At 35.7% G+C, this 12,928-nt stretch overlaps 1 protein-coding gene, 1 long non-coding RNA gene and 2 other non-coding genes across 13 annotated transcripts in view; 1 reads left to right on the forward strand and 3 right to left on the reverse strand.

The window, feature by feature from the left end:
- LOC105841880 (disintegrin and metalloproteinase domain-containing protein 11) overlaps positions 1–12,928 on the reverse strand; it is a 576,915-nt gene that overhangs the window by 327,902 nt on the left and 236,085 nt on the right. The window lies entirely within an intron of this gene.
- On the reverse strand, positions 3,114–4,298 carry LOC134199579 (uncharacterized). Its single transcript, XR_009974134.1, has 2 exons — positions 4,091–4,298; positions 3,114–3,787 (listed from the first exon to the last, which is right to left on the reverse strand). It is a non-coding gene; the product is annotated as an uncharacterized LOC134199579 (long non-coding RNA).
- On the forward strand, positions 6,794–6,883 carry Mir1926 (microRNA mir-1926). The gene has a single exon (NR_107266.1). It is a non-coding gene; the product is annotated as a microRNA mir-1926 (primary transcript).
- On the reverse strand, positions 6,795–6,882 carry Mir927 (microRNA mir-927). Its single transcript, NR_107272.1, has one exon. It is a non-coding gene; the product is annotated as a microRNA mir-927 (primary transcript).

Consider the following 12,928-nt stretch of genomic DNA (forward strand, 5'->3'; position numbering starts at 1 on the left):
ATTCCATTTAATTATCTTCCTCGCTCCAATATTACATAGGTACTCTGTTGATCTTTTCGATAGATATAGAGAGTAATCTATAAACAGACGGCTTCCTTTTAGTGTACTACATTGCTTAATGACGTAGCGTTGAATTGATAACAAACAGAACATCAATGAATTTCAACGTAGAATTCAATAAAAATTTTGCATTTAATTTTTTTTTTTGAAGTGAAACTTCCTTATCGGCGTTGGAAAAAAATTTACCGTCACATTTTTCGGTTACGCGTCACATTTTTCCGTTACGCGCCATCTTTTTCTTGCCCCTACCACGGTTGGTTCAGACGAAGAGTACTTTCACTTTCTCCAACGGAGTAGGGATAGCATTAATGTTTCACTTCTTACGTGTGTACACTAGTACACGCACACATTTTTTTTATTGATTAGATGAGTGGACGAGCTCACAGCCCACCTGGTATTAAGTGGTTAGTGTTTAGTGGAGCCCATAGACATCTACAACGTTAATGCGCCACGCACCTTGAGACCTTTTTCCTTTGCTTTAAACAAAAAGTGCTGATGTAACATATATCCAATCGTTTATCACTGGTTAATACGGTGAAGGATATGAACATTAATAGGAAATTCGTTCAGTTAACCAACTGTTGAAATAAACGTAACAGAACCACTGTCACTTAACTTTGACGAGCCTTTTTTTATTGTCTAGATGCTGGACGAGCTCATGGCCTGGTGTTAAGTGGTTACCGGAGCCCATATAATAAATAGTAATAATATAATAATAATAGCATTTATTCAGACAGTATTTCATTTACATAATAATATCTTAATTTTCTTTTTGTTAACAATTTTATTTTATATACTTTATATATTGAAGTCTTAACTCTATCCTTAACTATTTAGCATCGATAGCCCCGTCTGTATGTCATTTATTGACAAAGGATTCCTCCAACCTTTTCCATTCCTCTCTGTCTTTGGCAGCTCTTGTCCATAAACCTCCTGCTACGGATTTAATATCATACACCCATCTTCTGGATGTTCTACCTCTTTCCCTCTTCATATGACTTGTGAACCAATTCATTTTCAATTCAATCACCGGAGCCCATAGACACCTATAATGTAAATGCCACCACACACCTTGAGACATGAGGTCTAAGGTTTCAGTTTTTTTAATAACAGACTTATATAGATGAACGACCTCACAGCCGACCTGGTGTTAACTGATTACTGGAGCCCACCTTGAGATATAAGTTCTAAGGGATCAGTATAGTTACAACGGCTGCCCTGCCCTTCAGGCCGAAACGCATTACTGCTTCACGGCAGAAATAGGCAGGGTGGTGGTACCTACCCCTGCGGACTCACAAGAGGTCCTACCGCCAGTAAAAGAACGTGTTTACAGTACAAGGATGGGGTCATCCTTCAAACTGAAATGCATTACTGCTTTCTATCTTTTCGAATTTAGTTTGAAGGAGAATACATTATAGCACTCAATTAGAATGTTTGGGACATCCAGAATTTTACCACATAAGTGCTTCGTGTTAAAAATGTAACAAAACACCCTTCCAATATTTACGCAAATTTAATACGATTTTCATTTTAGAACACAATGTTATTTCTTCATTTATTTATATATGTGCTGTGATGTATAATTAGAAAATACTTGAGGTATAATAATGAAATTGTATAGAGTTCTGGTAATAATAAAGAAATAAGAAGATACGTGTATTTGATATCTTTGAACAGTCTTATAAAGTGTGATCACGTTTTAGAAGCAGCTATTTTTAACTATTGTTATTGGCTTGAATGAAAGTTTGCATTTCAGTCACTGTTGAAAAGTAAATTAAAAAATCTAAAATCGTTTTTAAAAGAAAAAGTCTCACCTCTATTTTTACTCTTTATTTAATCTTTTTGAAAAGCTTCTCTAAAGTAAATTTTGTTCCCAAGAATTAACAAATTTATTCATAGACTTTATTATTCGAATATTGAATTTACATAATGTACTAGAACTAGACGGACAGCTTCAACAGCTTCTCTGTTAAAGCTTAAAGACAAAACATAGCCAATGAACCAGAGTTGAAGCTGTTCAATTAAAATATAAAATTTTCTCTGGCTCTGACGGTAGAGTGAGAGTGGCCGAAGTCAGGATAGGCAATAAAACTTATACAAGGTCTTATAGAAAATTAAGTCCTCTGCCTATTAATTAATATTATATTTTCAAAACTGTATATTTACCAAACTTGTGTTTCTTTGTTAAGAAATCTTAATATCTGTTTACATATATTTAATTGCCCTTTTATTTTAAGAGAATTAAATGTACTTATGTTCTATCTTGAGAATAATTTCATGATTTACTTTTTATAATTTTTAAATTATTATAATTAAGTGCCTAATTAATTTCCATCTTAAGCTAGATTTCATTTATTTAGAAATTTATTCTCTTGCTCTACTGGACTTACCCTTCTTTAACCCTTAATTCGACGGATTGTTTTTTTGAATTTAATTTGCAAAATCGTTCCAGATCTTGATTCTTAGCTTCTAAGAGACCCTAAAAAAAATAATTAAAAAATATAACTTTTTCAGTTTCCTGAAAAATGTACGTCCATTATACTGGACGCAATCAAGTTTAAAGGAAACTACTGCACTCCTACCATGTGCAGTATAGCTCCCACTGTCAATGGGAAAGAATTAAAGAAACAAGTAATTTTTTCATAAAATATTCATTTATATTCTCCTTAGGAACATTACTATTAGGAACAAGTCACTTATATTCTGTACATGGAGATTAATGTACATAAACCTTTTTCGATAACTGACTTGGTGGTTGAACTGACCTTCGTTTTTGCGTCAATTCAACCGCCAATCTTTGTCTGAGCTTTTTCAGACTAATATTTTTAGGCTCTTTTTGTTGCATTTCCTCTTATAGAGAAGCCAAGCACTATTAACTGCCATATCTAACATTTGGCCAGAAATATTCATGTACCAACGTCGGCTTTTGAAAGATATTCTATAGAGAGCTATCAGCATGTCGCACAGGTCGACTCCACCCATATTATGTTGATTATAATATCGAACTAATTGTGGACATGGGACACCCACTTTCTTTTTCTATTCTTTACTCCATCTCTTGATTTCATGAACTGGGTAAGATTCTACATAAGCCAATGTTAGAACTTTATTATCGTACCATTTGACAGCTGCTATCCTTTTGTCGTTGTCTACGACTTGGCTAAACGAACCTCTGCCTCTTTTCTTTAGTTACTTGTCACTTAACAGGCCATTGATGCAACCTTTCAGTCTATTTTGTCATATGGTTCCGAGACTGAATATTCCTCGGTGATCACGTATATACCAGATCAAGTCGGCCGTCAAGAAAAAATTATCGAAATATACAGAACATCCTGGAATCTGAATTGTTTTACAAAGGGCTAATACCATTTTTGCACCCAGTGTCATCTGCTGTTCCTCCTCCCTAAAATAGATTTACCGAAAAGTGTCAACTTCCGGTACATCTATGTTAACAAGTTCTTGAATCCCCATTTATTGGGTTTCATAAGATTATTCTGCCTCCGGTTTTCTGCTTTAGTGCTCTTGTATGGTATGGCTATTTCTTCTATACTATACTTCATTTCTTCTTTTGTCGAAAGGCAGTTTCTTCTTATTTTTTCAATGAACGGATGTATCTTGTAATACCGGTCCTCATCCGGATAGGTGTTGTCCACAAAATGAATGTTGCGTCTAATGTGCTCGAATCTTTTTAATGGCATGATGTCGGCTACTTAAGCGTATTTGAATTCTGTAGACAAATAAGAAGATAAGAAGGCACTTTCACTATACCCATGATAAGAAGATTTTGTATCTAGTTATCAACTAATTTGGCAAAGTGAAGAATACTGGACATAATATTAAGCTGTTACTTTATTAGTAAATCGATATTGGGAAACATACTGTACGTAGAAGTTGCGAGCGTTATAACAACTAAATAAAACTTAGTTATACAATAAAAATATTGTAAGTAGCTATCCGGGTATCTTATCTTTAGTTTTCAATAAATTCCAAGAAAAAAAAGCCGTAAAATAATGAATAAAACGCGACTTACTGAAAGCCCTCGCGGCACGTCCTTCCTTACTGTCATATAGCCGCCGATTGTTCGCGTCCAGATCAAGTGCACCCGTTGCTGATTTTTGACCACGTAGTTAAATAATTAAGGATGCCTTATAGCACCCAGAGCACTGAATATATGGTATATTTTAATATGCAGTTTTTTTTTCCATTCAATGGGAAGTATACCGCACATAGTCGAATTAAGGGTTAATATAGTCCTTAATATTTAGTTATATATCTCTGTTGTTTTTAAGCTTTAGTTTAAAATAGACTTAATTATCTACCATACAGTGCTGGTACTTATTACTTATTGTATTGTATTGTACTTACTTGTTGTGCTTACTATTGTACTTATTATTTCATTTCTTCATTTTGTCTGGTTCTGGTCCTGGCCCAATTATGTTCAATCAAAGTATGAACATTAGAATTATATTGTAATATTGTAATGGTAACACCTAAGTTCTATGTTGCTAATTTTAAGTTTGGCGCTTGGCAACCCTCCCTTCCGTTCCAGCCGTATAGCCCCGTGCATGGCAAGTTGTAATTTAAATTAATAAAATAAGAATAAACGCAAATATTCAATATACAAGCCCGTATTTTATTTATACAGAAGCCATTGATAAGCTACATCTTATATTTAGTCGATGGAATAAGTCGTTTGAAATTCAATTTCTTAGTAAATATTAAGGGTAAGTAAGCTCCGTCGTCGCCAGCGCTATTCTTAACAAACCGGTGACAAATGCAAATTAGCATTCAGCATCTGCAATGTCATTGACAACGAGCTTGCCAAATACAAGTCTTAATAGAATCGAAATAGCGAATAGAAATGTCGGCCGATATACATACAACATACAACAAAGGGTATAATAGGTGTATTGTGTCAAATACATGGTAGTGTGTGTAATGTTTGTTATTTATTTAATACTAGCTGATCCGGCAGACTTCGTAGTGCCTCAATCGATAAATAAAATGCCTAAACTTTTGTATAAAATAAACTTAAAACAAACAAAAGGAATCCGTCCGACGGGGGACACAACAAAGGGAAAACAAAATTGTTATTTTTATTTAATTCCGAGCATTTTCATATTTATCTACCTTTCAAACCTTCTCTGGACTTCCACAAATAATTCAAGACCAAAATTAGTCAAATCGGTCCAGCCGTTCTCGAGTTTTAGCGAGACTAACGAACAGCAATTCATTTTTATATACCTATATATAGATATTTTTCATCAACTTTATTTTTAAATTAGCGTTCTGCTCTCCTTCTCTATATTCTCTATAAGTGCGGGAAGTTTTATACTCCTCCATCCTTGCAATTTTCGTAAAAAAGGGTACAAAGTTTTTGCTTTACGTATTAATATATAGATTTTTATGTTATTAACGACGAATAATAAAATAGCCCGTGCTAAGTTTGCAAGAGTCACTTTACTAAATTACTTCATTAGCCAACACTCCGTCACCCATTCTTAATCCTAGATCACAAGTTGCTGAATTAATTAATTACATTGATTCAATAATATGACTAGAGCATCTGAGCATAGTAACTCATGGTGTAATTAACTTCGATACCTCAGTTAAACAGATACATAAGTGGTGACTCGGCCAATCCCCTGGCATTATTAATGTGCATAAATATCGGTAACCTCATCAAGCCTATGGTAAAGTTACCCTTGATAGTAATAAAGAAGAGTTGCGTAATGGTAAAAATTCATATTGAAAAATTCAGGTCAGTCAATTTTATTCACAAACACATTAATATCTTTCAAATTACGATCATACTTCTCTAAAGTTTTTTATTTTATTATACATACCATATCCTTCCCGTTAAACAATATATACTAAAAAGGTTCATAATATAATTTTGTAATATTTTACGTATTTTCATAGTTTCAGATACCTGCAAGCGAGACTAGTTCTTGTCCTGAGAAAATAAACACCATTTTACTATATCGGTCCTAACGAGATTCGAACTGCGGGAATCCCGTAATCGAATACGACTTAATGCATTTAAATGTCCCCGCTAAACTCTAACGGTTTGTAATATAAACAGAAATGCTTAGGTTGTCACTTGGTTTTCAGTACTGCCAACTTTAAAATGTTTAGAAAGCAGAAATGTTTGCTTGCAATTTGTGTTCAGATATAAGAAATTTTAACACTACTAGACTTTGTAGATATCGGACAGGAATATTGCCACCCAGCTCAAGATATGAGTTCGAAGTTTTAATGGTATTATCTACTTAGCGTACTAACTCCCATTAGATATATTATAGTCAATCATTCATATTGTACAATGGATTTTGTCTGCTAAGCCTGACTAAGTCACTTTGATTTTCCCACCCACAGTTTGCCACAGCCCTGACTATTTTATAAGGATAGTTAGCCATCGGCTTTGAGTATTTTTTCCATTATGAAAGAATATTAACACGCTGATTGAAGGTAAAAAAATTACAACAATAATTATTACTAGTTGTGCAACTTAGTTTCGGGAACAATAGGAAGAAGAAGCAAATACATTAAAACTCCTTCCTCGCTCAATTCACTAAGCAATATTATTCGTTCTTAAGCAATACTCCTAAACGGAAAGCTCCACTAAATAAATAAACAAAAATCTACACACTAAACAAAAATAAGAGAAAATTTCTCACGCGTAGCTCCTCGTAGCACTCGTAGCTCCGTAGCAGCGTAGCGTCGGGGAGGCGTGGCAGTTATTTCGTTTTAGAATCCAAACGCTTTGCCCAACTACTTGGCAACGGTAAAGCGTAGGAATTCTAAAGCAAAAAGGCTGCATTCCCGACGTTTCTATTGGACATCTTCCTTTGCTTTTTCTCGTTTATTTACATGAATATTCCTTTAAGCATTTCGATTCAGTGCAAATAAATCTTTCGTTAAATCTAACAATTTCATTTCTATTTGATACACATTTGGCTTTGGCCAGTCTTTTAACTTAATCAAAAAGCTCATTGAAGCCCGATACCAATCTGGATGGTAACGTCGAAATTTTATTCTTAAAATAATTCATTGTCTTGCATTTTTACCATTAAAATCTCAGTAAACTTAAAGTTTTATCTCGTGTTTCACTTAACTGCGTGCTTACGGCATTGTTACTGCCTACTAAAGTCAGCTTTTTTGCTTCAATCTGTACTAAATATTACTAAATAGCCCTAATGCTGAATTAACATTTTCATCAGCTCGCAGATGTTTATTCGGTAAGATTAATTGAAATACACCACAAGCGGTTCAAGTGTTAAGATCACCGGGATAAAAGACTTTTTTAAAACCGTTTTTGAAGGAAATAGGATAATTTTTTCACCCAAGCATGCCTGGGTATCGGCTTGAAGAGTAAAATTGCCCTTCTGCAGTCGAGATTTCGATCTCTCTCGTTGTGATCTCTATAAGAATCGGTAGCTATTGAATGCTTGTTGAAGCGTGAGCACTTAGCAATTTAGTTAATATTTCGCAAGCCTGTCTAACGCAATGGTAGCTCACACGTGTCGAACGGGTCTTCGAATTTCTTGCAATGGTCGACGTATATTTGTGTTTCATTGCGCGTAAGGAAAAACATTATCCATTAGTATATATATTATTATCATGTCATGAATAAGCAAATATAAAATGGTTCCGTATCCTTTTCTCCATTGTTTGACAAGGAATCTTCTTTTGGTTTTGTAGCTATTGGTCAGCTTGAGAGTTTAAAAAAGATTTTGGAAGTTTTTTTTATATCTAACTTCACAAGAAAAAACCACAATACACAAAACAAAAGAGAAAGCGTTTTATAACATAACATGAATCCAATTGAAGATACCAGTGATTATAGTCGAATTTCGATATACGGCCGAACTCTTCACTCTAATATTTCACTCTATTTACTGGTGGTAGGACCACTTGTGAGTCCGCGCAGGTGAGTACCACCACCCTGCCTATTTCTGCCGTGAAACAGTAATGCGTTTCGGTTTGAAGGGTGGGGTAGCCGTTGTAACTATACGTGAGACCTTAGAACTTATATCTCAAGGTGGGTGGCGCATTTACGTTGTGGATGACTATGGGCTTCAGTAACCACTTAACACCAGGTGGGCTGTAAGCTCGTCCATCCATCTAAGCATAAAAAAAAAACAGCTCGATACAATTTTAACTACAACCATCATTATCAGGTTTCTTCAATTGATTATGGTTCACATTGAAAAACGTAAAAAAACGGAAATAGGTTACCAAACAAAAACATCCATTAACACACTATCACCTTAGTTTTTTTTTATAGACCTGAAAGATGATAATCTTCGTTAACACAGAGGCGAGTCCGAAGCGTTTACTCCAAAACATTGCATACATTTTATCTCAATCCTTACGTATACATTATATCTTGGAACAAAGGCTTTGAACATTCATTTCGGAGATAAAAAAAAATGTTTTTTTTTTAAATATATTAGTCGCCATAACACCTTTCTTAGTGATTTTAAAAATCATTTATGTAACAGAAAATAAAATAATCAACTTCTTTAGCCCACAATAGAAATAAAAAAAAATCTCTTCCAGTAATCGGAGACGGAATGAGTTAAGTGAAATTAAAGAAAACCAAAAATTATCACGTTCAAAATTAGCACTTTTTCTTACAATCAAAGACAGTAATAGCGTTGCTTATGCTGTGCTAGTTTTACACAAAAAGATATCCGGTTCATGAATAAAGATTTAATATTAAGTACATACATATTTAATGGTAATGGATTTATGAACGAAAAAAGAGATAAGAACTCAAGGTGTATTTAGAATTTTCGGATTCAAAACCAACCTACCACTTTCCCCTATATATTGAGACCTTAGAACTTATATCTTAAGGTTGGCGGCCCATTTACGTTATAGATGTCTATGGGTTCCAGTAACCACTTAATACCAGGTGGGCTGTGAGGTCGTCCAACCATGTAAGCAATAAAAAAAAAAAATTGACAGGATGATGGTGCCCACCGAGGTGGTCTTACAATGCACCACCAATAAATATGATAATCTTATTTCGCTTTAATACGCTCAGAGAACGTTGCTGCCCATTCTCTTGTTGACTACACTTACGGAAATAGATATCTGATGGTCCTATTTTTACCTTTTTTTTTATTGCCCTTGTTGGCAGACGAGCATACGGCCCACCTGATGGTGAGTGGTTACCGTCGCCCATGGACTTCAGCAATGCCAGGGGCAGAGCCAAGCCGCTGCCTACCTCTTAATACTCTCCATAAGCCTCGTTTGAAGAAGGACATGTCATAGCGGGAAACACCGTGGAGGGGAGCTCATTCCATAACCAAACCTATACTACACAACCACCTACCTAGCCCAAGTTTGCCACAACAGCTACGAGGGTAATGACCTTTTTTGGGCTATTCTTTACCCTTATCAAACACAACCTCAAAACATTTAGTTATACATAAATTTACGTGTATTTTCTCTTAACTTCTAATATATAATAAAACCTATGAAATTCGGAAATATATTCGGGCATCTCTGGGTCGCATATGCAAATGAAGAGTTGTCGTGGCGCGAGCCTTTGCGGGCCACTCAAACACTCCTTTGTAAGGCGCCAGGACCTTAATAAAGAAGGGAAGATCGTGTCGACGCGACGACGTCATATGAAACATTTTTGTTACGTCATGTTCGAGATATCAGTATAGAGACACGAATGGGTTTTCGTACGATTTCGATAACTTTCTAAAAGAGTATGAAACTTTTTATATTTAACTAGCGACGCGCCCTTGCTTCGCTTCGGTTTAACTGTAATTTATTATTGATATCTCCACTATTTAATGGATGTTATTATACATATAAACCTTTCTCTTCAATCACTCTATCTATTAAAAAAACCCGCATCAAAATCCGTTACGTAGTTTTAAATATTTAAGCATACATAGGGACAGACAGATATAGGGACAGAGAAAGCGACTTTGTTTTATACTATGTAGTGATAATAAAGTCGTATGAACGAATTCACGGCTTATTTAACGTAAAATAGTTTTTCCTGGCCCCATACACATCGCAACGTGAATGTCGCCACCCATTTTGCGATATGAGGTTATAATAATAATAATAATAATAATGTTTTTTTTCAAGTAACCATGACTCATATAAATTGTTAATAAGACTTAGACCTATGTTACTAGTTATATTTCCATCACAATGAATTACTGTGGTAACATCCCATGGGAGATGGCACCACAGCGACCCATGTATATACAGTCCAGCCTGCTTGCGATCATGCTCAGGATACTGTTGGAGCTGGCCCTCACTCTGTTTACCAGAGATGCACACCTCTTACGCATGGTAGCGTAAAAACAATCTATGTGCGCGTCTGCAAACATCCCTGATGCGCTACAAAAGCGGGGCAGCACCACCAGCACCCTAAACGCGTTATTGTATTGAACACGGAGAGCGTTGTACGATCTTTGTGTATATCCAGCCCACAAGCTGCACGTGTAAAAGTTAGTACAGTAGGCCCTAAAGATCACCCTCTTTGACTTTAAGTGAACACCGTGCAAACCTGCGAGCTATCATGTTTGCTCTAACCGACAACGCTCTCCGCTCTCGTTCAATATCTTCATCATCTTTGAGAGTCATCTGAATTATAAGTTATATTATTTAATCACTGTGCAACCCTCCAAACGGCAACATGTAACTATTTTACGACAATTACTTAGTAGGCAACTACCCTTGCAGGCTCACAGAACGCCCTGTAACCAGAGATTATGCCAATTAATTTTCTTCCGTGTTTGATTTTTAATACACCATCTTATTCATTATTCGCTCGCCCAGTCATCTTGTTCTTTGGGCCACGATGGACATGAATCACCATTTGCCTGCGAAGGATTCTTGAAAACTTTGGCCACGCTGCAAGGAAAGACAGTGACGTCTTGGAGAAATTGGTGGTCAGTGGAAAGGTCGAGGGCAAGCGACCAAGAGGCAGGAACCCGACCCGTTGGACGGACCAGATTCGTGCAGCCCTTGATACCACAGTGCACGATGCTCGGCACTCAGCTGCAGATAGGAACAAATGGCGGTGCATTATAAAAAAACAAACTGTTTCAAGGCCATGACCACGACCCTCAGTAATGAGGAAACCGACGCAAGGAGGAGGAGGACATGAATCTTATTTTGTGACATTACCGAAATTTCCAATTTATTCTTTGAAGTATTTTTCATTTTTTTTAATTGCTTACTAAAGTAGTACGAGACAGTTTATAAACACTCGAAATACAATAATTTGGATTGCGTACTACGTGAAAAGCACGCGAGTTAAATTTGATAAAGCTACCTTTAGTTATATTAGAAGAGACATATTATGTAACGGCCGTCTGGTGTAGTGGTAAGTGACATGGTCACCACACAAGGGGGTCGCGGGTTCGAATCCCGCCAAGGGAAGATATTTGTATGATAAATATAAATGTCTTTTCCAGGGTTATGGATGTCTATTAAATATATGTATGTGTATAATAAAAATCTTACATTTATATCCGTTATCTGGTATCTGTAACACAAGTTCTTTACGAACTTATCACGGGACCAATTAACGTGGCGTGATTGTTAGTAAATATTTATTTATTATTTATTATTATATTCAATGGTGACAAATACGATTATTCTTTAACAACTCTTTTCTCTCCTATATACTCAAAATTCGTATGATAGCTTACTAACGCATAAAGCACAGCCACTGGCATCACTAATACCTCTATTTATCCGTTTCTGAATAGATCAATTACAATATGTGCTACTGAGAATATCTTCTAATGCGTATATCAAATAATCTATACTTGTTTAATTACAAAACAAGCGGCCCGCTCCGGCTCCGCTCGGGTCTTTAACAAAAATTTCAACGATATCTGACGTTGTTTTTTTTTTTTTTGAATAAAAGAAAACTTATTGCGGCATAACTATAATAGTTAGACATAATATGCTGTCGCGGCATTTTTTGTAAATAATAATGTGTTATACAAAGTCGTAGTACATTATTTTATTCTATCATCAATAGTTTTCCCAGGGCACGCGATGTAAAGAATATTTTAGGTAATTTTTTATACCCTGGCTTACATTATTGGAGTTTCAGTAAGGAACCCTAATTTTTTTCAAAAAATATTATAGCCTATGATACTCGTGAATAGTGTAGCTTCCAAACAGTGAAAGATTTTTTTAAATCGCTTCAATAGTTTCGGAGCCTATTCAATACAAACAAACAAACAAATTTTTCCTCTTTATAATATTGGTATAGATAATTTAGCAACAAAAGGTTTCAATAAAACACAATTGAAAACAAAACAAAAATCACGAAAACCCGCGATAAACGACGGGAGAAAAAGATCAAAAACGTGCGTCCGCAATTCGTAACGTAAATGATCCGACGTCCTTTTCATCCACGAGAATAATCGGGCACTTCGGACGTGAGACGTATTTCTGTACTCTACCATTTTCAGCATATTATTGATAAATCATGAAGCTATATTTATTATGGTTACGGTAATTGATTTTTATTCAACTCTGTAAGTATCGGGCTAGCAATAGGTCTAACGCGTATATTTCTGCTTTAGATATAATTAACAAGGGACTATGGTGACTTTTATTGGTGGTAAAACCTCTTGTGATTCCGCACGGGTAGGTACCAGCACCCCGCCCATTTCTGCCATGAAGCAGTAATGCGTTTCGGTTTGAAGGGTGGGGCAGCCGTTGTAACTATACTGAGACCTTAGAACTTATATCTCAAGGTGGGTGGCGCATTTACGTTGTAGATGTCTATAGGCTCCAGTAACCACTTAACACCAGGTGGGCTGTGAGCTCGGCTAAGCCAAAAAAAGCAATAAAAAAAATA

This window comes from Bombyx mori, chromosome 10 (assembly GCF_030269925.1).
Source record: "Bombyx mori chromosome 10, ASM3026992v2".
Classification (NCBI taxonomy): Eukaryota; Metazoa; Arthropoda; class Insecta; order Lepidoptera; family Bombycidae; genus Bombyx; species Bombyx mori.